At 50.6% G+C, this 23,612-nt stretch overlaps 2 long non-coding RNA genes across 5 annotated transcripts in view; one reads left to right on the top strand and one right to left on the bottom strand.

Moving 5' to 3' along the window:
* The window catches only part of LOC110298708, a 34,276-nt gene that overhangs the window by 4,732 nt on the left and 5,932 nt on the right, over positions 1 to 23,612 (bottom strand). For 2 of the 4 annotated variants that reach the window (XR_003837247.1, XR_003837245.1), the window contains exons 2-3: positions 5,434 to 5,498; positions 1,595 to 1,701 (exon numbers count right to left, since the gene is read on the bottom strand). This is a non-coding gene — a long non-coding RNA (uncharacterized LOC110298708). Of the gene's footprint in view, positions 1 to 1,594; positions 1,702 to 5,433; positions 5,499 to 6,411; positions 6,519 to 13,801; positions 14,040 to 23,612 lie in introns of those variants that run through there. The other 2 variants (XR_002378402.1, XR_003837246.1) reach the window with 2 other exon arrangements.
* LOC110298707 lies at positions 13,980 to 17,023 on the top strand. The gene is made up of 4 exons (XR_002378401.2): positions 13,980 to 14,042; positions 14,552 to 14,663; positions 15,996 to 16,111; positions 16,907 to 17,023. It is a non-coding gene; the product is annotated as an uncharacterized LOC110298707 (long non-coding RNA).

The following is a 23,612-nucleotide window of genomic DNA, read 5'->3' as shown; positions in this document are numbered from 1 at the left end:
CTGTCACTGACCTCCCCTAGAGAAAGAAGCCAGGCATGAGGAGGTGGGTCAGAAGGAGGACAGGCCTCCACTCCTTGGCCCACAGTGCCTCTGAAAAGGTGGGAGATTCAGAAGTTCATCCCATACCAGAGAGAGAAAAAGAGAGGGGGAGAGGGGAGAGGGGGAGAGACTGGGATAGGTTTTCAGCCAGTGTGGAGCCTGAAGCTTGGATCTGATGGGGTATGCCCCCCACAGGAAGCAGAGCTGACCTGGTGAAAGAGAGCAAAAGACACCCTGGAATCTTGTGTCCTGACATCCTGTCAGAAGTTGCCCTAAGGCAGGTTTCTGTGTTTGAGGAATAGACACCAATGTGGTGGAACAGAGAGACAGAAAGACAAATAGATTTATTTGGGTCCAGCTGTGCCCTCTTCACTGGGCTGCTGGTTCAGGCCAGTTGCCATGCTGGTACCAAGGCCATACTGGTGATGAATGTTCTACCATGTCCGTCCTCTCAGCTCAAAGCCATATTAAATGGCCTTCCTAGCTCTCACTCAGTTAAGGAAAAGAGCATATGTGTTTGGCACCAGTCACAACAACTCTATGTAGGGTTTCCCAACATCACAAATGATGCTTTAGAGACTCCAGAACATTCAGGGTCTAACTGCCCATTAATCCAGGGCTGAGTGTCTGCCTACAGCATCTCTTCCTCTGTCCCTTCTCTCCAGCCAGGATTTTCCTGCCTCCTGGTGGCCACGAGCCCCCAGAACTACCTGGAACTGTATTCAGCATCCTGACTTCAATTTCTACACTCTGGGTTTTCTCTGAGCCACTCAAACTCATATGGAAAGTGTGCCATCCATAACAACTCAGACCTGGCCTGAGCATCTCAGAGCATCTTCCTGGCTGACCAGAGGATGACTACCTACTGTACAAAATGAGACTATTCTAATTGAGATTTGGCAGCTGGAAGATCTAGGACCAAGCATACAGCTAAGAGCAGCTACCAAAAAATAAAAGCCTAGTCACATAGAAAGGACTAGAAAACACTGATCTTGGGAAGTTTTCTTCTTAGGAACAAAGAACAGGGTGCTGCATTGCTGCAGTCAGTGCTGATGTCCCAACATATACTGGGTACCACCCATCCTGGGTCCAGCCCAGCCAAGACTACTGCCTCCAGAGGGGAAGCTGCGCTTGGAATGTGATTCCCCAGCTTTGCCATGACACTTGGTGATGCTCCACTAGCAGAGTGTGACTCCTAAGATCCCTTGTCACCTCCTAAAGCCTCTGCCAGCCCGCCCTCCCAGCACCACACTGATCACCAGATTAAGGAGCTCAGAGATACAGCTGAGGCAGCAGCTGAGGCAGCTCAGAGCGGGGTGAGGCAGGAAGGGCAGCAGGCAGCTCCCCCAAGTCCCTGCCATCTTGACTCTTCCCCACCCGTACTGCAGGCTCACTGTGCCTGACTTCACTAAGGTCTGGACCAGTCCACCAGACTCCAGGATAGACTAAGAAACAGGTGGGGAGGCAGATGAAGGATAGCTACATGGAGAATGGAGAATGGAAGTAAGAAACAGGCTAGAGCCATACAATCAGAAGAGAATGGCTCAAGGCTCACCTTTGTCCCCAAGGTCATCTGAGGCCAATCACTGAGCTCCCTGTGGGTCTCTGGCCAGCTGCCTGCTCTAGATCCGAGTACATCTCACCATGTCTGAGGAGAGAAGGCTGGCAAAGAAGAAATAAGAGAGGGAACTGGGCATTAGAACATTTTCTTAAAGACACCTAACTTATTAAAGAGACACACAGTAGTTGAGCATGGTGGTACATGCCTTGAGTCCCAGGATACAGGAGACAGAGGCAGGCAAATCTCTGTGAATTCAATGCCAGTCTGGAGTACATGGGAAATTCCAGGACATCCAAGGCTATATGTAGACCCTATCTAAAATTTGAAACACACACACACACACACATACACACACTTACACAGATTAATCAATTCCTTTTCTGTATATGAAGAATGGAATAGGCTTGGTAATAAAAACTAATCAGGAAGGAATGGGGAGTTGGGACTGACTAGCCCGAGGCTTGGAAGTTCAGTAACCCATAGGCTGTGTCACAAGAGGGCAAGATGAGTGATGGAAGATGACCCACAAAGAGCTCAAAGTCACATGTGCAGACACTTGCACATGGATGAGGGAGTAAGGCTGCATCCCCACACCCCTCACTTTATGGGGTTCCTGTGGAGCTCTAGATGGGTGGATGCTCTGAAGGCATGAGCTGGAAAGTTGCTAGGAGGCCTGGCTGAGCTTAGCCTGGAAGGTACCCAGCATTTCTCAGTCCCGTGCCCTCGCCCAGGGCCTGCAGGGAGTGAATGGGACACACCCAGGGCACCAGTCAGCAGTTGCTCTCCTCTCCTGTGCTGTGCTGGGGTGGCTTTCCACCACTGCAGCATACAGGCCAGAGGAAGCCTCAGGCTTGGGAGCGGGCTCTGTGTAAGGACCTGGGGAGACAGGCTCTGCTGACTCCTGACCTTCCATCAATGGCTCAAAACCCCAGACTTCAGCGTGTGCAGTGATCAACTCCTTCTTTCCATAACCCACCCACCCACACTCAGAACTCACGAGTCTCACTCTTGTCATTGTGCTAAATGAACACAAGCTAAAATGATCACCACCGGCAGAGATGTCCTCAGCTGGGACAGAACCAGGAGTCCCTGAAGCTCAGCTTCATCACTGTGCTACTGACATTAAGAGTCAAAGGGACTCTTAATCTGTCCAAGGTCACACAGCAAGCCAGTGGCAAGGCCATGACTGTACCCTGTCTACCACCCTACTACAAGGGCCTAAAAGGGAACTTCCCCATCACATCCTAAACAAGTCCCTGACCTGTTATGGACGGCACGGGCTTGGGGACAGAGGAGGCCATAATGCGATAAGCCGACTGGCCATCTGGCTCTGGGACAGAGGAGAGCCCAGACTGGTCGCTTCTGCTGCCTGGTCCCAAGGGGCCTTGTGTCACAAGAGACAGACTGCCAGATGGACAGGCAGTAGCCTAGGTCTGGGTAGAAGCCAATGAGTCCCCTGGAGTCAGAGCTGACCAACTTTCAGGGGTAGGGGAAGGAGTGGAGGGGGCACAGAGAGCAAGGCCAGGCTTCCCACAGGCCAAAGAGCAGCAGGACAGGAAAGCTGGGATTCCCCACCCAGAGCCACAGCCTAGCTCCCCAGGTAGGCCCGCACAGCCTTGCCAAGCTCAACTCCACAGCCTCCAGCCCACTGGCCAGCCACAAACACGGCCCCCTCCTGGGGGAGGAGGAAGGCAAACACATCTCCCCTGGCACCTTCTCAGACATGCATGCAAAACTAATTAACATGGGGAGACATGCGAGCAGCCGGCCAGCTCCACACCCTCGAGTCCATGCAGACAAGGCGATCCCTTGTCCGGGGGACCTGCACAAAGCTTTGTTGCTAATTTAGGCATCTGTCTCTGTCTGGTCTGGTCCTCCTGCCTGCACTGGGGTTTTTCCCAGCCCCTCGGACAATGCTGGGAACAGGCCCTCAGATCCCTTATTCAAATCACACCCGGGACAATAAGCTCATTGTGCAGGCCACAGAAAGGGGGATGCTGGGGGGGGGTGGGGGTGGGGAGTGTGTTAGGGGCATCAGGGAGTGGAGAAGGGTGGGGGTGTGTGTGTGAAGAAAATAGGAAGCCAGTAAAGTGTTTACTAACATAGCCCCTGCAGCTGCCTTGGGCCCCTTGCCCCTCCCTTGCTTGGCTGGGAGCTGGGGAGAGGTCTTGGGACTAAGAGATGGGAGCACTAGAGTGGATGCAGGACCTTGTGCCTGTGGGCCCAGCAGATAGATACAAACTCTGACTCAAGCCTCCAACCTGGTGGCTCTTCCTTCAATAGTCTACAACTATCTCTGCATGTGCAAGCATCGGGCATAATTTTTGAATAGCAGAGTTGGGGGGTTTCCTTTCTTTCTCACCTCGGGCTTAGCAGAGTAGTGTGTAGACTCACTATAGAGATGTGGCTAGAGACAGAGGCACTGGTGGCTGTGCAGGGTGCGACAGGCTGTCTCGGCCATTGTTTGCAGGCAACATTTCATCTTCTCCTCCTTCCCATCTACTAAATTAGGAAGTAGATGGTAAACTGCAGAGGGGCAGTCCCCCCCCACCATGGACAGGGCAGAAGGAAGGCAACTGGGAGCTCTTGGCAGATGGGGCTCACCCAGCCCAGCAACTGCTCAGGCCATACCTGGCCAGACCCTTGACTGCATCCCCACACAGTGAACAAGAGAAAAAAATCCTGTATCTGTATGTGTGCAAGTACATACATACCAGCATCCTGATATCCCTGAGGGGGAGCTGAGGCTTTGAAATGTCTTCTTTTTCCCAACACCGCCCCCAGCTCCCTGTTGCACTGAGCACGCCTAGACAGGCCGACATAAATAGACACACACTGCCTGACTCTGACACGAGATACAAAAAGAAACACACACACCCAGAGGCAGCAGCAGACACACACTGACAGTGGTGTAATGAGCGCTGGACGACAAGAGCAGTCCGTCAGGAGCTCCCGCCACTGGGGTGGCCAAAGGTTACAGTGCCACTGCAGGGCAGCACCCCAGCTCTCTCCTTTTTGTCCTATCTCTTCCTTTGTTTGTTTTCTGAGGCAGGGTCTCATGTAGCCCTGGCTGGCCTTGAACTCCTTACTGTCCTGTCTCCATCTCCCAAGTACTAGGGTTAAAGGCAAGAACCACGGTATCTGGGCTTCAAAAGTCATCTGCATTTTCCTGTATCCCAAGACAACATATCCTGCAGCTGGGGCAAAGTGGAGCGCTGCAGAGGTGGCTTTCCTCTCGGTACTAGCTTAGGCTCCAGTTTCTTGCTGTTAAAATAATTTGGAGATAAGTATCATAGGAGGAAGAGAAACATAAATGATTACTATATACCATCCCACGATGGAAAAGTACTAGCTTGAACAGCCAACAGTCGACTGTTCTCAGTTTAACAATAAAGACATTTTATATGGGTCAACCTAGCAAGCAACTGGTCCCACAAGAAGGAAACATTCCACTTGTTTATTTATTTAATTTTACTGTAGTATCTTTTGAGATAGGACCTTATCGGTTGTTCCAATTGACCTTGAGCTCCTGGGATCAAGCATTTCTCCTGCCTCAGTTTCCCGAGTAGCCAGGACAGGACTTGGATGCCCCCACACCTGCCTTCCCTGTTTCAATTTCAATGCCTTCCTCAAGCAGGCGCTTTTGTACCAGTAAAGGAAACTGCAATGAGAACGTAAACTGAGTGAATTCTACATGGACTTCCAGCCACACACAGAGAAAGAACAGCTGCTGGAGAGAGCTATCCGTGTCTATGTGGGGCCTACAGCAGAGGTTGGGAAGGAACCCAGCTTCTTAGTGTGGGGCCTACAGCCAAAGTTGGGGGGGAACCCACCTTCTTAGTCATCACCAAGCTGTCTTTTCTTTTTTCTCTTCTCCTGGCCCACCCTGGAGTGCGTCCTGGAAGAGAGACAAGGCCCATGAGAGGGAGAGCAGAACAGGAAGTGAGACAGTTGCGCACCCACTCCCTCAGCACAGGAGTCTGTGAGCCACTTTGCTCTAAAGTAAGCCTCTCTCAGGAGCCTCGTGACTGAAGTGTGTGCTGTCAACTCACTCCCATATTTAAACCCTTGGCGAGTCTCTGTGGATGTGACATTTATTCAGTAAACTGCCTCCAGAAACCTAAGCAAAGGAAGCCACAAGAGAATTAAGGCCACCAGTGCAGGGAAGACCCACTTGCTGTTGGTCCCCGTGCATCCCCTTGCTCTGTGGCTCAGCATAAGAACTAAGAGGACATGCTGTCTTCCTGGGAAACATCTTCACTGACCTCTCTGTTTTCTACAGGAAAGACAGACGTTTCAGGAAGAATCCAGCACTGCAGTCTCAGCAGCTGCTACTCACCTGTCCACAGAAGAAAGCCTACTTCAAGTATACTCACCTTGCCCACCAGCAACAACTGGACAGTGCATAATGAGGATGAGGGCAGGACATACCCCCTAGTCTCCTGGTGGCTCAACCATTCAAAGACTTAGAAGGAGCTTCCACGCAGCCAGAAGTGGAATGGACTCTCTCCTATGTGCTGTGATAGCCACCATACAATATCTTTATCTACACACACACACACACACACACACACACACACACACACACACACACANTCTACACACACACACACACACACACACACACACACACACACACACACACATACACACCAAGTTACCAGTAACAAGTTCACCAGAATAGTAGTGATGAGAAGAAACCTATTCGTCTTTCCTGTTCTAGGAAGGCAAGGGACAGTCAGGGAGAGGGATTCGTTTGCAGGGCTGGGCCACAGTCCAGCTATGCGGGAAGATGGTGGCCAGGTGCTCACCACTGTCAGTTTGCTTGTAGACCTGACTGCCAAAAACTGTGCTTGGAATCCAGCTGAAGGAGAACCAGGAGGGAATTCCAAAGCTGGTACTCTGGACAAGCTTCTGGTGTCTAAGGAGAAGAAACCACGAATTCTTCATGAATCCCTCCAAGTACTGTTTAATATCCAATTGCACTTAAGATATTTCCTACTAGTTTCACACATAAATCTCAACAAGTTATTGATATTCTGTTTCTTAAGATCCAAATTGTTTTAAATGGAGAAGAAGAGACTGTAGGGCCAGTGGGATCTAGAGGATTTAGCTAGTGAAGTCTAGCTGAGCTAAGTGACAGCTGATGGTCACCATGGCAAAGCGTGAAGTGGCCTCTGACTTTATTCTGCAGGTCCTTGAAGAATGAGGGGCATGGGGGAGACAAGAAGCCACCGACTGATGGTCACTGTCACATCCCCTGCCTGCTAACTCAGCGCTCCCTCCCTCAGGCTGACCTTCCTGCTGTGGATGGACATGTGAAGTTCCATATTACAAGAGCTCAAGGGCTCAGCGGAGGACTGTGGTTTCCTCCTGTGTCCCCAAGGCCTTGCCTGACACATAATGTGCAGTCAATAAATGTTGAATGAATAAATGATTGTGGTAAAAAAAAAATAATGTGGCATGGGAAGATGTCCAACTTCTGAGCTCCACAATTCACCCACAAAGTTGGAAATGGCTCCATGAGAGAGTCCAAGGCAAGTGCAATGAGGTGCCAGGCACAGAGTTGGTATGCCTGCTCAGCTCCAGCTGGCCTAGGTGGCACAGGGCCTGACAGCCTCTATTCTACCCACCTTGTTCCCATGGTGACCAGACCAGTTCCTTTAGCTGTCTCCCTGCCTTGTTATTCTTGGCTTCCACCATCTGACTTGATGATCCATACCTAAATCTCAAGCCCAGTCTAGTACAATACTTGCAGCTTCTCTGAACCTCTGGCCAGAGGATATCATCCTCTGGCGGGGATCCTGCCCTCTTGGTGGCCTAAAAGACACGTTTGGGCACAGGATGCCTTCTCTGGTATTTCTTTCTCCAGAAAATCCCTCTTTTCTGAACTTCCTGGACCCAAGTTAAATCCTAGAGCCTGTATGTGTGCTCACAAACCCCTCCATGGGTGCCTGCTAGCACTGGTCAAGCTGATCTCTGTGATCCAGAAGTCAGGGAGCAGCTCTGGGTTTTCCCTCCACTATGGAGCTTGTGGACACGCAGAAGACACAACAACAACTTGAGTGCAACATGAGAGAGAGCTAAGCTTGGTCCCTTGCTTACTATCTTCCAGGGATTTTATTTCTATCCAATGTGTGACATGACATCTCTTCTCCCCTCTTCCCCTTTCCTTTCCTTTCTCTTCTTACTCTCAGACCCAGAGACTGAACTTGGGCCCTGGTGTTTCCTGAGTGCTAACCCCAAATTCACAGTTGAGAACAGCAGCTCACAAAGAGGAGAAGCAGTATGCTCATTGTTTCTGAACTGGATCAGAAAGGCCCGGCCTGGATCCCGGGAGCCCTGTGGCCTCTGCCTCACGGCTGGGCTCTGACAGCATAAGGGAGAGGTTGGCAAGACGGCTCAGGAAGGCTGCCAAACCTGACAACGGAGTTTGATCACCAGGCCCACACAGAAGAGAGAACCAACTCCTGCATGTTGTACACACACACACACACACACACACACACACACCTTAGAAAGAAAACAAGATTGAACAGAGGACATAGATTCTATCCTTCCATAGAAGAATACCCCTTCTAGGAGCAGAAAGCAAGATCCACCACACTCACCCTGAGCAGTCAGTCTCTTGCAATTGTGAAAGCCTGTGGAGTTGGGTCACCCTGATTTATCTTATTTTATTTGAGACAGGGTATCTCTATGTATCTCTGGCTGTCCTAGAACTACCCTGATTTGTATAAACTGAAGCGCAGCAAGGCATTAGCTGACAGACACTATCAAGACAAGCCAGGACCAGAGGAGCTGTTTGCCACCTCTCCAATTCTCCTGGGCTTCCTGGGGGCCTAGCACTGAGCTCTCCCATCTGGATTATTCAGCAGTGTTGCCTGCCTGAAGCAGGAGACTCTGCAGAGACATCTTCTCACAGCCTAAACACACCCTATGCTGCTTTGAAAACCTAGCAGATTCCTTGGGAGACAAGGACCTTGTGAAAACTGAGATAGCTTCCTAAGAGCTACAGCTTCTGAGACCCACCTCAAGCAATCCCCATGACGAGAAAAGAAGGGGGGACCCTGTATTATATTTACTCCACTGAGCCAGGCCTCAAAGACCCAGCATGCAAAGATCAGCACAGAGCCTGGCACAGTGCTCATGCCTGGTAAATGCTTGTGGCATCTTCCCCAGGACTCATGATTCCCACTCCCTGTCTTTCAGGCTCCAGGGAGGAGCCACTTTTCAGACAGTCCTAGAGTATGGGAGCTGAAAGCTCCTTGACCCAGACCAGATTTCCCTAGCAAGAAACTGGATATTCTGAAAGGGGCCAGGGCTGGTGGCAAGGCTAGCCCACAGCCTGGGGTCTCCCAAGGTGAGAAGGCTGAACAGGCCTCTACCCTCTGACAGCAGGACAAGCCCAGCACCTCCCCTAGGGGGGGGAAAAAAACCTCTCTGGAGACCAGAGGCCTGGCAGGGAGCCAAAGCAGGAGCCTCTCCAAGAAAATGCTGGCTTTGAGCCAAGGAGTATCCCAGAAGCTCCAGCTTGCACATCGGCTGAGGCTGAGGGGAGGAGGGGCAGCCAAGAGATAGGCAGCCCCAGCCATCTTCCAAAGGAACCTAGCCAAAAGGGAGTTTGATACGAACCTGAGACACACAGCTGTCTTTCCTTGTTTAGTGGTTCTTGTGTATCTGGGAGAGTGTGAAGTCACCACTGCCTGGTGTGGGTGCCACTCTTGGAACAATGAACCTGTCAGCTCCAGCTCTACCTACACAAACTCCCTAGGGGGCTGCTGACCCTTCATGGAAAGATTCTTCCAGGGTTAACTTCACCCTATGCCGAAAAACACAATGTTGCCTATGAACTCAGGCCATAGCTTCCACCTCCAAAGACTGAGGGGTGATTCTCCCACATAACAGGCTCTTCCAGGCCTAAGACCCTCCACCTGGCTCTTCCACTGCACTCTAAACATAGACCTCTGAGATTAGACACCTCCTGCGTGAGATCAGAAGAATCAGGCACAAGTCTAAATCTGTAAGAGGGCTCCATCCTCTGGTTTAGACCAGCCATTTCAGTCCCTGTGTAATCTCAAATGTTCTAGAAGCCTCATTCCAAAGACAGAAGAAACAGGTCATTATAATTATATATTTTATTTAGTCAGAGATTATTTAAATGTGCCATATTGCTCACACTTATGAGATAAACTATTCACATCTATTGGATATCACGTTGGACAGGACAGCTTTTGACTCCAACAGCAAGTCCTCATTTTTAGATGAGTGTGTGGTTAAAGAATCTCTGAAGAAGGCGCCAATGAAGAAAGCAAAACCCCAGACCCCTCCTTACAGCTGGGCCTACCAGCCTTTCCTTTCCGCTTCCAGATGCACAACCATGGACTATTAGGTAGATGACTGTATGATCAATCAAGTTCAGGGAGACTGCAACATAAACCTATTTGAAATAGACAACCCAGAAAGGACTAGGAATGGACACACTAGATGTTACAAGCCTGGGGAACAAAGACAATGGAAAGGAACTGGAGGGTGGATCTGGGAGACCTCCGTGTCAGACCAAGTCTTGTTTGTGCCATCCTGCTCAGGGCCACCTGGCTCCCATGGTGCGTCAATACCCATGCCCCAGCACAGGGTCTGGTGAATTTTCCACCACGTCTCCCTGGAAGAACTACCCACAAAAGCTCCTCTCTGCTTTAGAAGGCGAGGACAAGCCGTGCATTTACCCAGTGCCTCTAGTCTTCTTACTGAGTCGCCATGCCAACACACAGTCATAATTACCAAGGAACGCGTCAATAGTGGCAGCATTGACAAAGACACTATATCAGGGCTTCTGAGCTAAGCAAGGTCAGGCTCTTCACAGCTCCTCAGCTTCCTGCCCACTTCCTTTATTCCACTCCGATCCATCTCTTTCCTTCATTCTCTCTCCCACCCAGATGGTCTGATTTTATTTTCTCTGCAGAGAAAGGAACTACAGCTCAGTGTATAAAACACTTTTATAGCAATTAGGAGACAGGTTCTTCTTTGAGTTCTGATTTTAACTTGTGGGAAAAAGTCACTTTAACATCCAGGCCTCAGGGCTCGCTTTTTTTTTCCTTCTGTGAATGGACACTACCTATTCAATAAAGGGGTGCCTGCATTTAATTTGCCTTCTAAATTCAGAGGTTGATTAAGTGTCATGTAGTCATCTCTGAAATCGTCTTTATGATCAACAACAGAAGTACCAGAAGCTCAGGGGAAACAAAAGAAGGTTCAGATCAGAGAGGGAGTCAGTTCCAATGCCTGGGAACAGCAGGGCTTGCATCTCCCCCAGGAAGAGGAAAAATCTTAGAAAAGGAGCCAGGAGCAGCTGAATGGTGGCCTCTATGAGATTATGAAAAGATGAGTGGGATGGATGAGAACTATCAGGCTAAGTGACACGCATCCTGAGGCCCCCAGTGAGAAACGGGACATGCACCCATTTAAAATGAGAGGTCAGGAAAGGAAGGCAGACAGCCATCACTGGAGCCCTACACCAGAGCGCCCCACTTTCAGAACACCCAGTGCACCAACATCTGAACTTACAAAGGAGATAAATTGGAGGCTGATGATTAGCATCACAAAATGATTATTCCCTTTGTAAAAGGCTTCCCTGCAGGACTGCTTTAAATAGTGCATTTAAACCATGATCTGATTTGCTAAATTCGATTTATACACATCTACTGCCTAAGCTGGCGTGCGGCTGTATTTACATGCCTTCCCTTGGCACAGAGGAGGGGAGAAGCCAGCCATTATTTGGGGCCTTTAATCCTTGCAGACAGTAACTAATCTAGGGAGCTGAACCCTGTTTTTCTTCTGCAGCTGGGGCTTTAGCTGCGAACTGGACCCAGTTCTGCGGCTTTGCCCTTGGAGCCCCTGTTGGAAGACACTAGGACTGGGTCCAGATCTGGCCAGAGCCTTTCTGAAAATGGGGGCTTCCTACTTAGAAGCATACCCCCTCCCCACATTCAGGAGTGACACTTTTGGGTACAGATTTCTGGGTTATTAAACTATTTCCTACAGTCATCAAGCCAAGGATTCAAACTCCACCTTTGGGGGCCAGTGACATTTACTAAGCTGTGTCACACCTAGGTCAGTGTGCGTACTTAAAGCCACAAGAACAAAACCTGTGGAGGAAAAGAAGCCGGCACTCCACTAAAGAAGACAAAAGATCCCCTGGCACAACAGGGGAAACCTTCCTTGCTTCACCTAAAGGGATTTGTAGTCCTCACTGACAGCTCCCCCTAAAAGACAAATGACCCCTTCCAGCAAGGGCTAGCATGTGTGGGAGTGCAGCTAGGAACGAGGCCCAGCATACAGGGGGAACCCAGCTCACACTATTTCCTGGGGGGGGGGGGCTCAGAGGGGTTATATTACCAGGTAAAGGAACTCCACTCTGAAAAAAACAAAGTACCTGCCCCATAGTCACCACTGCAGCGTCTCCAGCCCTACTGTCATCTCAACACTGGGTTCAGCTTTAGTTTTTTGTTTACAACGTGTTTATGGATTCCTACAACAATAAGTCCAGTTTAGCACCTTGAACCAGGGCAAAGAACAAGAAAGCACCCCAGCCGAAAGAATCATCATCGTCAAAAGTGAGACTCATAGGCCACAGGTAAAGTCTTTCCCTGTTGAGAGGTCCAGTAAAGCCTGGCTTCTGGATATTGGGGACTGGACTGGTAATTAGGATCCCCGGTCCATGTCCTTATTGTACTTACTTAGTGGCCTCAAGGTAAAATCAAGTTTTGGGGGGGCTCATGCCCCATCTATGATATATGAGTGCAACCTACATAATCACCCAGCTTTTTAATATATTTTTTTCTGGTGCTAGGTAACGTGCACCACTAGGCAAGTGCTCTACCGCTGAGCTACATCCCCATCTCATGAAAGCTCTAAATTTTATACAAAACATATGTCAGAAAAAAAAAAAAAAGTTCATCTCTCACAAATCCTGATAAGCTCCCCTTTTGAGCAAGCTTATAAAGTCATCATGTTTTCTTTGTCTTTGACTGCCAGGAAGCTCAGAGCAATAGCAATATCCCATCATGAAATCTATTCTAAGCCAGGGTTTTGTGATAGACATTGGCCAAGAGACCTGTCACATAGGCTGAGTAAGAAGGGGGTGTGAGTTCAGGAGAGGCCTGAAGGTTACTGGAAAGGAGAACAGACAGGCTAAATCTTTGTATTTATGTTTATGTGTATGTACTTGCAGAGATTTAAATCAAGGAACAAGGCCTCAGGCTTAACAGCTCTGAATACACACTTTGGTGGAAGTCACTTAAGGGACTCATCACCCTACTCATTTAAGGAGGTACAAGGCCTTCTTAGGCCCCGGGACAAGGCAGAGTCCCACGAACATAAATTGATAACGGGTGGGTGACTCTGTACACAAACATACATGTGTAGGGTCTGCTTTAGAGCATCCATGGCTTAAGGAGGCAGACAGACCAATGACTGATGGAATAGGGCACAGAGAAAGAAATGAAATTGTGACTCTTGGGCTGAGGCCTGGTGAGGGCAAATACAAAGATGCTGTCCCTTGGCTCCCATTCTGTCACCTTCATCCTCAAACAGACTCACCCCAGCCTGAGCGGCAGGAATGGGGGTCTCTAGGTCACCCTCAGCCTCTACCACACTTTCACAGATCTCAGGTTGGAGCCCTGGACTATCTTTGCCTTAGGGTCATACCAGGGGCCAGGGTAATGGAGAGAGGGGTGCTTACTACCTCCAGCCTTAGCCTCAAGGAAGTGTGGACTTTGGTCACACAGGTTAGCACTGCTTGGAAATAACTGTCCAAGAGCTCTCGGGTCCAAACTACAAACAAAACAAAAACAAACAAGCACACACTAATGTCACTGTTGTTGGTCAGCTGGGCCTGAACCTCAGCTTGGCAGAGGAGACCCTCTGGCCAGCGTACCTGCCAGGGGCCCAGCAACCGCCTACTTTCTCTTGCTGCTTTCTCAACAGCCAGAAAAGGCACGGTGGCCTCCGGAACAGGGTCCTGGGGCGACGATGGTCGATGGTCCGGGGACCCTGAAATGCTTGGCGCCAGCCCACCGCAGACGAGGCCGGGGGACCCCCCCGAGGCCGGGTGCTCTCTCTGTGCGCGCCGCTCCCCCGGGCTTGGCTCGGCCCTGCTGGCGCGAGGAGGAGCTCGGCGCACCCTGCGGCGCTGCGACCTACCTCGTGCCCACGCAGCCATCTTGCCGCCGCTCGTTCGCTCTCAAAATGGCCTCCCGGCCCCGCAGCGCGCCCCGCCGAAGCCTTGGCGCAGGCCCAGGGGACGCGGCTGCTCCTCCGGGTCTCCTTTTCGGTCCCGGGCGTCCGGTGTGTGTGCTCAGGCCGTACTCTGAGGGCCTTGCCCGGCCGGCTTCGCCGCGGGCACCCGGTGCTTCCGTAGGCCCGGAGAGGCCTGGGACTCGAGGTGCGAGCGGAGCCGCCAAGGGAATCTCTGCCTAAGCTCCTACCGCACGGGCTCCGAGAGCGAGCGCCCGGGACCAGGTCCCCAGCCCCGGGCAGGCCGCCCCTTTACCACCGAGGCTCCCGATCGCTCCTCGCGAGCCAAGCTCAGGCCAGAGATGTCCAATAAGCCACTTTGGAGGCCAGGTTGCTTCTGGCACCCCAGTGCGCTCTGCCTGCGGGGTCCCTCCACACCCAGCCCAGCGGGGTTGCCTTACAAAGCACAAGCCAGCAAGTGTATTATTGAAGCCATAGCACACTTGGGGGTGGGGGTGGGGATGACTTTAGTTTCTGGCTTTGAGAGGGAGGGGGTCGCCTTTCAGGGGATTCAGGTAGAAACACAGTCTCCTTATCATCGTGGTTCTGTTATCTTCCGACGTTCCTGGTCGCCGGCTCGTTGGTTGGGGTTTGTTGTTTTTGTTTTTGTTTTGTTTTGTTTTTGAGACTCGACTTTTCCTCCTTTCCTGGCTACAGCCACTCACCTTTCCCGTGCGGTGGGGCGCCCTCCATGCCCAGGAGTTGTAGGGATTAGCGATGGGGACTGCAGAGCCCAGGAAGGAAATGCGGGAATCTGGAGCGCCTGCTGGTGAGCAACTGTAACAGAGAGGGGATAAGACGGGCACCCGCCACCGACCCCTAGAAGTGTGTACGGTTTATTCGAATCCTCAAGGGTCCTGTAGCACTGGCCTGGAGGTGAGGACACAGGCGTCCTCCAGGTCACCACCACAGCCTGGGGGAATTGCTGGAGCTCTGCGCTCCCACCACGCGCGCCCAGGAAGTGGGAGAGACATTGGTACCTGCTATGGAAGGGAGGGAGCGGTTCTATCTAGTACCCATGTTTGGTACTAGACAGGACAGTTGGATGCGTGGGTGCGTTGGCAGATCTCGACCTAACCAAGGCGCAAACATAGCTTTTCCCAATGCCACAACTAGTGAGGATTTAGACCCCCCGGAGGTTTTCTCCATGCACTAACCACTGCCCTACTTGAGTTGGCTTTCAGCTCCAGCGTTCCTTGCAAGAGTAGCTAATGCCAGTCTGCTGACTTCAAGTGTCTCAAGACATCCCTCTAGTTAATCACCCAAGGCCAGAATTTTTACCTGTCTCTCCTTGATCTTCCATACACGGGGTGGGGTGTGTGTGTGCTCTTTTGCAGTCCTTGGACTCAGCAGAGATGGTACTATCTGGGGAGGTAGGCAGCCTATGGACCCTTTGGTGACACTGTGTGCATCTAGTGGGGTCTTCATTCTGCCTTCAGCAGGGGGAGTTTTGAATTTCAGACCTTGGTGGGTGTGTGTGTGTGTGCCCCTGCCATTTGAGATACCATTTGACCAACACCTACTGTGTGCCAGGCACTTTATTTGTATGTTTTATGTAAATTTCACAGGAGCCCTGTTAGTACAGGTACTATTGTCCCCATTTCACCTAGGGAGGTGGAGGTCACACCTCCAGGATTCATGCAGTGTGGAAAAGGATAAGAACCTGTGAAAGAATCCTGCCTCAGAGTGCAGCACACCAAGCAGCTCAGCCTTTCTAAAATTTACACTGTGGGGTTTTTAAACCTGGTGCTACCTCATCTTGAACTCTAGAACTTCAAGTGAGGAATGATCACCCACAGGAAAAGCCACACAAGCAAGCCAGTTCTACCTTCCCCCTAAGCAGGGGATTTCTGCAACCCTCTCAGGCTCCACCCTTCTTCAGTGTAGATGCAAACTTGAGGGAACCAGAGAAGCCCCACAATGACCACAACCCACTCACAGTTCACAATAATATTATCAGGATAACCCAACCAGAACGATATGAGATGCATTGGCATATGGGCTTGATATTTTTGCACACAACCCCAAGAGACCTGAGGGAATACAGAAGCTGAAAGGAGCATTCATGGAGATGACCCTCTCTTTTCCCTTCATATTTTAGGCAAGAAGTTCTCCCAAGCTCCATTCTGAAAGCCGTGTTTTCTTTAAATGACATTAATGAAGTCTTTTTCAATGAAACCTTTATAAGAGTCAAAAACTATATCCATTGGACTTGAGGTGAAATACTACATTTTTAAAGTTTTGGGGAGGTGGATTTTGTTTTGTTTTTGTTTTTGTTTTTTTGTTTTTTGGGGGGTTTTTGGGTTTTTTGTTTTGTTTTATTTTGTTTTGTTTTCAGATGAAGGGTAAGGGACATGACTCTAGCCTAGTCTGTCTGTGGCAGCAAAGATTGGAGCAGTCATAGGGCGAGGTGAGGTGAGGTGAGGTGAGGTGAGGTGAGGTGAGGTGAGAACAATCAGACTAGATTCCAGAGACATCCAGAATTCAAGGGACTGGAGCCACACTCTCCAGAAGTCCTTTACAAAACAATCTCCGACAGACATTGTAACAGACATTGTAACCCTGTCCTACCCTAGAGAGTGCCCATGGTTCCTCAACGTCCATCCAACTATACCCTACCAAGAGGGAGGTCTGAGAAATGCCACCCTGTACATTTCTAAAACACATTAAGACTAGGGATTTAATCCAAGCCAGTGAGAAGCAATTCTGCTCACAGCACCCCCTAATTCATGGGGGAAACAGAAACTAGGTTGCAAGCTGGGGTGGGGGTGGTGAGGCTGACCGGTGAGGGGCTCCAATGCTGCACAGATGGAAGCTGAAGAGTTCTAATTAGCACAAAGCCTGCACCTTCCATTAATAGCTCACCACCAGCTCCTGGATGCCGCTGAAGGCAGGCAAGTTGGAATGTGTGAGGCTCACCTGTCCCCAGCTCATTAACAGACCCAGGGTGAGAATAGGGTTCTCCTGTGGAAGGACCAGCCCAAGCCAACCCCCATCCCTATCTAATTACAGGTTTGACTTCTGGGTCCATCTGAGGGGGAGAATGCTTAACCCAAGTCTGATAATCTTGGACACATGCTCTGCCAGGCCTCCAAGGAGTGTGCTCCCTCCAGACTTGAAATAAATTCTTTCTTTAAAAGTGCTGGCATACATTCCATTTATATGAAACCCTGGATAGGTAAAACTGACAGGGACTTCAAAACAGGTGCGGGAGCAGGCAGACTGGGAAGAATCAAGAGAGAAGTTTCTGGAAAGGGGGAACTGCTATCTTGGGTGTAAATTCATTTGTCAGAATTCATAGAACTGTATACCTATAATCTATTTACAGATGAAAATCATGCCTCTAGCAATATTCATGTCCGTGTGTGTGTTCGTGAGTCCGTGTGCGTGAGTGCGTGTGCGTGTGTGTGTGTCTGTCTGTCTGTCTCCTGCACACATCTCACATATCCACCCAATCTGGTTGATGTGCAGGTTCACACCCTTTTCCAAGGGTCACAGTGGAGAAAGGGGGCAGAGCAGATGGGGAACCTGGGCTGTGCACATCTTACAAGGACCAAGGCCTCGCTGGCCAAGTGGGGAAGAGGAATGTCTGAATTGAATCAATTAGCTGCAGAAAACTTCAGAAAAGAAGTGAGGCCCTTCATAAAAACAAAGCCCACTCCTTAATCCCCAAAGGCAATCCTCTCCCCCACTCCCATGGCCTTTCCTCGGTAAACAAAGAAATCCCCCTTCCACATCCACACCTCAATATTCATTATGAGCTGACGTCCCAGGCTGCATTCCAGCCTCCCAGAGCGCCCTAATGACTGGAAGCCCAATGGCAGATGACTGAGGAGGGCTTCCCCTCTCCTTTCCACAGCTCTGCCCTTCTCCTGGCAGTTGCTCTTTCTTCCCTCCTTCTCTTTCTTCTTTTCTTCAAATTACTGAGTAAGCAAGGCCCTAGCAAGCAAATCAAAGCAAAGACATCACTAACTCCACTTTGTTCATTTATTTTGACAAGTGCAGTTTAATTTTAATTATTTATGATAATACTTCATAGTAGCCGAGTAAATGTGCCGGGGTATATTTGGTAACATTAATGAAGTCTGCCTAATAGGGACCTTCACTCCAGCATCCAGCCTGGAGAGCTGCCTGCTGGAGAAGCAGGGTGAGACCATTGGTCTGTAGTGGGGTTTGCATTTTTTTTGGTGGGGGTGGGGAGAGGAGAGGAGAGGAGAGGAGAACTTAATGGGTTTGAGGATTAGCCAAGGGAAAATTAACCCAATTCTCGAGAAGAGGCAAATAGTAAGCCCATAATCATGTGTAGATGCGGATTGTGTGTATTTAAACACACGCTTGGTGATAAGAAGGCCCAGGCGTGCACACATGCCACATGCATATTTACACACGAATCTCCAATGTGCAAATTAACAGAGGCTGGGAGAAATTAGGCTCTGGCCAATTAAAAATAGAAATAAAAACAGAAAATGTAATACATAGAGTTCTCTATCTCTCCAAAGTACCCTTTTCTACATATCAAATGCTTCAAGTAGGCAAACATAGGGCAGATTTGGGAAGATTGGGGAAGAATTTCTTCAGCGGGCGATGACATTAGAATGTTCCATTCAACACACAATGGAGATGATATGCAATTCTTTATGGACTCAATGTCCCTTTAAATAGGGCTGGACTAGGGATGTAGCTCAGTGGTAGAGCACTTGCCTAGCATTGAGCTGGTCTGGAGTTCCATCATAGTGTAAAAACAAACAAACAAACAAACAAACAATAGTGCTGACTCTTCACCTTTCCATGACTGTTAATATAAGGGTAGGATTCTGCATATCAACAAAGCAGGTACATACACACCCATATAATGGGTAGATTATACACCATTTGGTGCAAACACATAGGTTTCCAAGGCCTTTTGAGACAAGAGCGGTAAAGCGTTTACAAGTTGTGATACTGAAGGCAAGGTACAATTCATGGTTGGTTTTTGAGACTGTAAAGAAAACTTCGGACACTCCTTTTATATTTTATTTTTCAAATACTGAGGACTTCCTGTTCCTTATCTCTCAAGTATCTGCTAGTGCCCAAAGTAGTTTAAAGACATATCAAGGAATAGGTACATTTTCTTGAGACCAACTGTAGTACTGTCTCAGTTCTTTGGGGTAAGAACTATTAATTCCCTCGGCCATCTCTGATTTGCCTGTTTGTTGTGGTTTATTTTTCTGAATGATCCCAGCGGGGAAAGTGGGCCCCTTTCACAGGGAGGGTTAGCCAAAGACTCAGAAGTGAGAGGCTCTTCTGGCACAGTGCAGGCATGCGGGGTCTCCAACCTGTCTGTCCCTAAAACACAGGCGCTCCTGAGGTCCCTCAAAGCCCCTACTCTTCAAGCAGAGGGGTGCTTTAGACGGTACAAGAGGATCAGTCCTAGGCACCTGGCTCCCAGATTTCTCCCCTGGCCCCAAACTCTTCCAACCTTTTCCCTTAAAGCCGTGACCTGGCTCTGGCGTGGGAAAGGCGGTTTGGAGCTTTTCACAAATCCACTATCCCCTTGAACCAAAACCAATTAGCCTGGCCCAAGGTCCTGTCATTGAGGCCCTGGCCCTCTTTTCAAACCCCTGCGGCTCAATTGCGGTGAGGGGCTGGCCAGTGAATGCAGGGACCACTTAAAGTGGCGCTTAAGCCGGACCAGGATGGAAGGAAGGAGCCAGCGCTATAGGAGCTGCGGCCGCCCATTCTCAGAGCCACTGACCAAGGTTTTGTTCCAGTCACAGCCCCCACCCCGGCTCCTCTGTTAACGACCTTCCTCTCTACAGTTTCCAGCTGTCTAGAGGAGAAATCAAAAGCTAGCTCTAGGAATCTGTGAGGCACCCTAGCTAGAAAGGACACCCTAGCTTTTGGGTCTTACCCCAACAAGTCCTGTCCTCGAAGGCATTAACCACGACAGAGCTTGTATCACTGTATGCTTGATGTTGTCCTTGAATGTTGTCCTTGGGTGCACCTGAACAACAACCCATCTTCTGGATGGGAAAATGGACTTGCCTGGAATCATGGGACTTACACTTAGGGCAGTTTGGGAAAAGTTTTCTGGGACTCCTACTCTCTTAGGAAGAGAGAGAAGGGTCTTCGGACCAAGATGAGAAAGACTGTGGAGTGATCATCTCAGCTAATTAAAAAGCTGAACAAGCCCAGGTAGTTCTCAAGATGGGGTCCACACCATCCTCATCCATATAGGGTCCAGAATGGATTGTGTAAGGATAAAATGCCAGAACCTTCCTTCAGGCTCTTACCTCTAGCTCCTTCCCAATTTCCTTTCACACTCTTCAAGTGGAGTGAAGACACCCTCCGTATTGGGTACCACTGCTAGGGGGGCTATAACCGTCGCCATGGTAATATGCATCCCATCCTAGGCCAAAGCTGATTGGCCATTTAATCCAGGGTGAAGGAAGGTAGGCTGGGCTCGAGTCTGGGTGGAACAGGGGACAAGGACATCCCACCCCACGCGTGTGAGAAGCCGAGGAGAAAGAGAAGGCGATTAAAATGGCGCCGCAGCCTCCAAAGGGCCGCTGTTCTGGGTGTAGACACCCGGATGGGAGAAAACCCAGTGGTTCTCCGGACCACTCCGGCTCTCGGGGCCCTTAAGGGCGCATCAATCCGGGCAAGACTGTGCCGGGGCTCATGGCTGAGCTCTCCCCGCCCGGCTCCGCAGGCCGGCTTGCACCCTTCGGCCGGTCAGGAGCGCCAGCGCAGGCTTAGCGGGATCCGCGGACCCCGGGGCGCGGGGCTGCGCGTTGGGGGCGAGGGCGGGGCGGTCGGCGGCCGCTCCTCTAATCCCGGCGCTGCGTGTGGGAGCGGCGGGATCAGGGAATTAGCGCTGTAACTTCGGATTAGTAACGCTCGCTAAATGAGCGCCTAATTCCGACCCTTCATGCTTTTCAGCGTCGCACTGGGTCCTGGGAGGCCTCCTGGCCCGGCTGCTTCGTGCTCTGTTCCCATTTCCCGGGAGGTCCGACAGCGGTCGAGAACTCCCGAACCAGTCTAGAGCCAGCTTCTGGCCTCGCTGCACCGTGCGTTTCCGTGATGACTGCGGATGCCAGCTTTTCATTGGTCGGGTTGAGGCCCATATGGCCGGTATAGTTCAGTGTTGAAATTCTTTGGACAACGGAGGAAGAAGCCTTCGAAGTCTCCTTCTCAACGAGGGCTATTCTCAACCCTGACCTGCCAAGTGGCCTACCGTGTGACCTTCTGCGACATGCTCCGCGTTTCTAGTTGTAAAATGAAAGGTGTTGACATCTTTGAGATCTCAACCAATTTAGGCTTCCAACTGTACTTTCAGCCGGGCGCTTTCAGGACCCACAAGCCTTTTCTTATAGAAAGAGACTAGTTAGTGCAAGTTGGAGCAGTGTAACCCAAACTTGGGCAGTCAGGCCAGAGAACCCTTGGGGAAACAAATGGGACAGGATGGGGAGGGGGGAGCAAAGGCTGAGGAGGCCCCAGGCCCTCCAAGCTCCCCAAGGAAGCCCTAGGCTAGCTAGGGAGGTTGATAAGGAACACAATTTTGAGCCTGTGTCTCGGGCTCCAAGGGTCCTGGGTGGGATTTGAACATCTCTCTGTTAGGATAAAATGGATGGGCTGGCACCCCCTGAAAACCTTTTGTGATGGGTGTGAGATAAACTCTATGAATCAGAATCAGTAGACCCATTCCATCACCACCACCACCACCTCCTCCCTTGCGGCCCTCATCTTTTCCCTAAAGTGCAAGGTTTGTATCAGCAGATTTTCCCCTTCATAGAAAGCAGTAAAAGTCCTGCACTGTCTCAGGCTGGGACTCTTCCTCCATGGGACTCCTAACGGGGTACAGCAAAAGAACCAAAGGCGACACACATTTGAACTACACCCAGACACAGTCGTGAAGCTATGTGACCACCTTGGTGTAGGAAGGACTGGCTCTTACAAAAATAGCAAAGGAGCAGGGGCCAGGGAAGAGAAGGCTCTGAGTACCGGGGCAGGCTCTGGGGAAGCCCCAGCCCATCCACGAGACGAGACGTGGAGGCAGGGAGTGCTGGGCAAGCAGGCTGAGTGAGCTGCTCTGCTTTCCTCAGAAATGAGGTCACCACCAGCACACAGGCTCCCAGGTGCACCAGGAAGGGGGAGCAAGCCCAGTAGATGCAGTTGGGGGGAGGGAGGCTCCTGGGTCCACAAACATGCGGGTGACCCTTCACAGGCCTAAGAAACGGGAAGGAAAAGATGAAAGGACCTCGAACCCCTTCCTTCCACCCAATGAGTCCCTGAGAAGGAGGCACAGAGACAGCTGCTTTCCTGCCACCGCGTTTAATTTTGTCTAACATTCCAAGGCAATGCAGTGAAAAACTCTCCATCTACCATATGGAAGCCACACCTTGCCCCTCCCCAGGCCCAGGAGGTTCTCCTTTTGTATCACTGAATTTATTTTTACTTTTACACAAGTCACCTTTTTGTTGTTAAGATAATTTTGCTAAGCAGGGGGTGGGGGGAGAACGGCTGGTAGGCACAAAGATGGAAAAAGATTTCTATTATCACAAGGGGGCTGGGCAGGTTCTGGATAGAGGCTGAGAGACCAATCTTATAAATAACTAAGGCAAGAGGCTCTTGGGATTGAACTGGGCCAAGATGGAGGTAAGGTGACCTAGGTAGTGCCCACCTCTGCACTTCTGCGCTGTGTGCTACTCCCTAAGGAGTAGGCCCTCGCCCTCCAGATGTGCTTCCTTAATATGTTCAAGGAAAAGAAAACGGGTCAAGGCAGGATGGTAGCTCTAATCCTTCCCAGTCAATCTGCTAAAGCATGTATACACTGATATGTGCCTTAAAGAACCCCAAAGGACCCCAAGCCTTAAGGAATGTGAACTGACTTTGGATCCTTTCTTCCCTACACTTGATAGGGTCCATAGCTGGGTATACACCCACCACGCGGGAGCCCTAATGGTTTCCTAAGTTGCAGGGCCCCCAAACTTCAAGATAAGGAAAGAGTAAAGGGAGTGGCAGGAAGGAGAGGAACCTGAAGGCAGAGAAACCTCAAAGGGACCTTCCGCTCCTTGTGGGGCTAAGAACCACGGACACAGAACAGTGGCACGCCCCACTCGCTGCGCCCAGCTAAGAGGGACCTGGAGCTTGAGTGGCCGGTGTGCAGCATTGGGTTGCCATGGGAACGGAATTCAGATTTTTTTCCCCCAATTGCTTTTTTATTTGCTAGACATTGTAATACATCTTATGTTGCCATTTATTGGGGCGGGAAGGAGAGGAGCTCCAGAGAGCCTGGCTTCCCCCTTAACCAGTTGGGGAAGTTGGGGAGGCGCCGGCCCCAGCTGTCCGACCAGAACTATAGAGGTTTAGAGGATCTGGGCTATGTCTCTCCCGCCCAGCAGCCTGCTCTTGGTTTGTATGCAGGGCAGGGCCGGTCGGTCGGGGCGGGAGGCCCCCCGCTTAGGCCCCTTGCCATTGAGTACACTCCCCGCCAGTTCTGCTCCGCTTCACGCTGCACACAGACCCCCCAACTGCACACAAAGGCAGCTGCCAGAGCCGGTGAAAAGTGATCAAATTATCAAGAACTTGACCTCACCGAGGGGCGAAGCTCCAGCAACCCCCCAGCCGTATGCTAATGGTGCTCAGGGGCTGACTCGTCGAATAATTCGATAAAGGCTGCATTGTTAGCGGCAGGGCAGCCCCCTGCCCACCCTTTTACTCCCCCTACACACCGCCT

The sequence above is a fragment of the Mus caroli genome, chromosome 7, assembly GCF_900094665.2.
Source record: "Mus caroli chromosome 7, CAROLI_EIJ_v1.1, whole genome shotgun sequence".
NCBI classification, from domain to species: Eukaryota; Metazoa; Chordata; class Mammalia; order Rodentia; family Muridae; genus Mus; species Mus caroli.
This window is presented reverse-complemented; position numbering and strand designations above follow the sequence as displayed.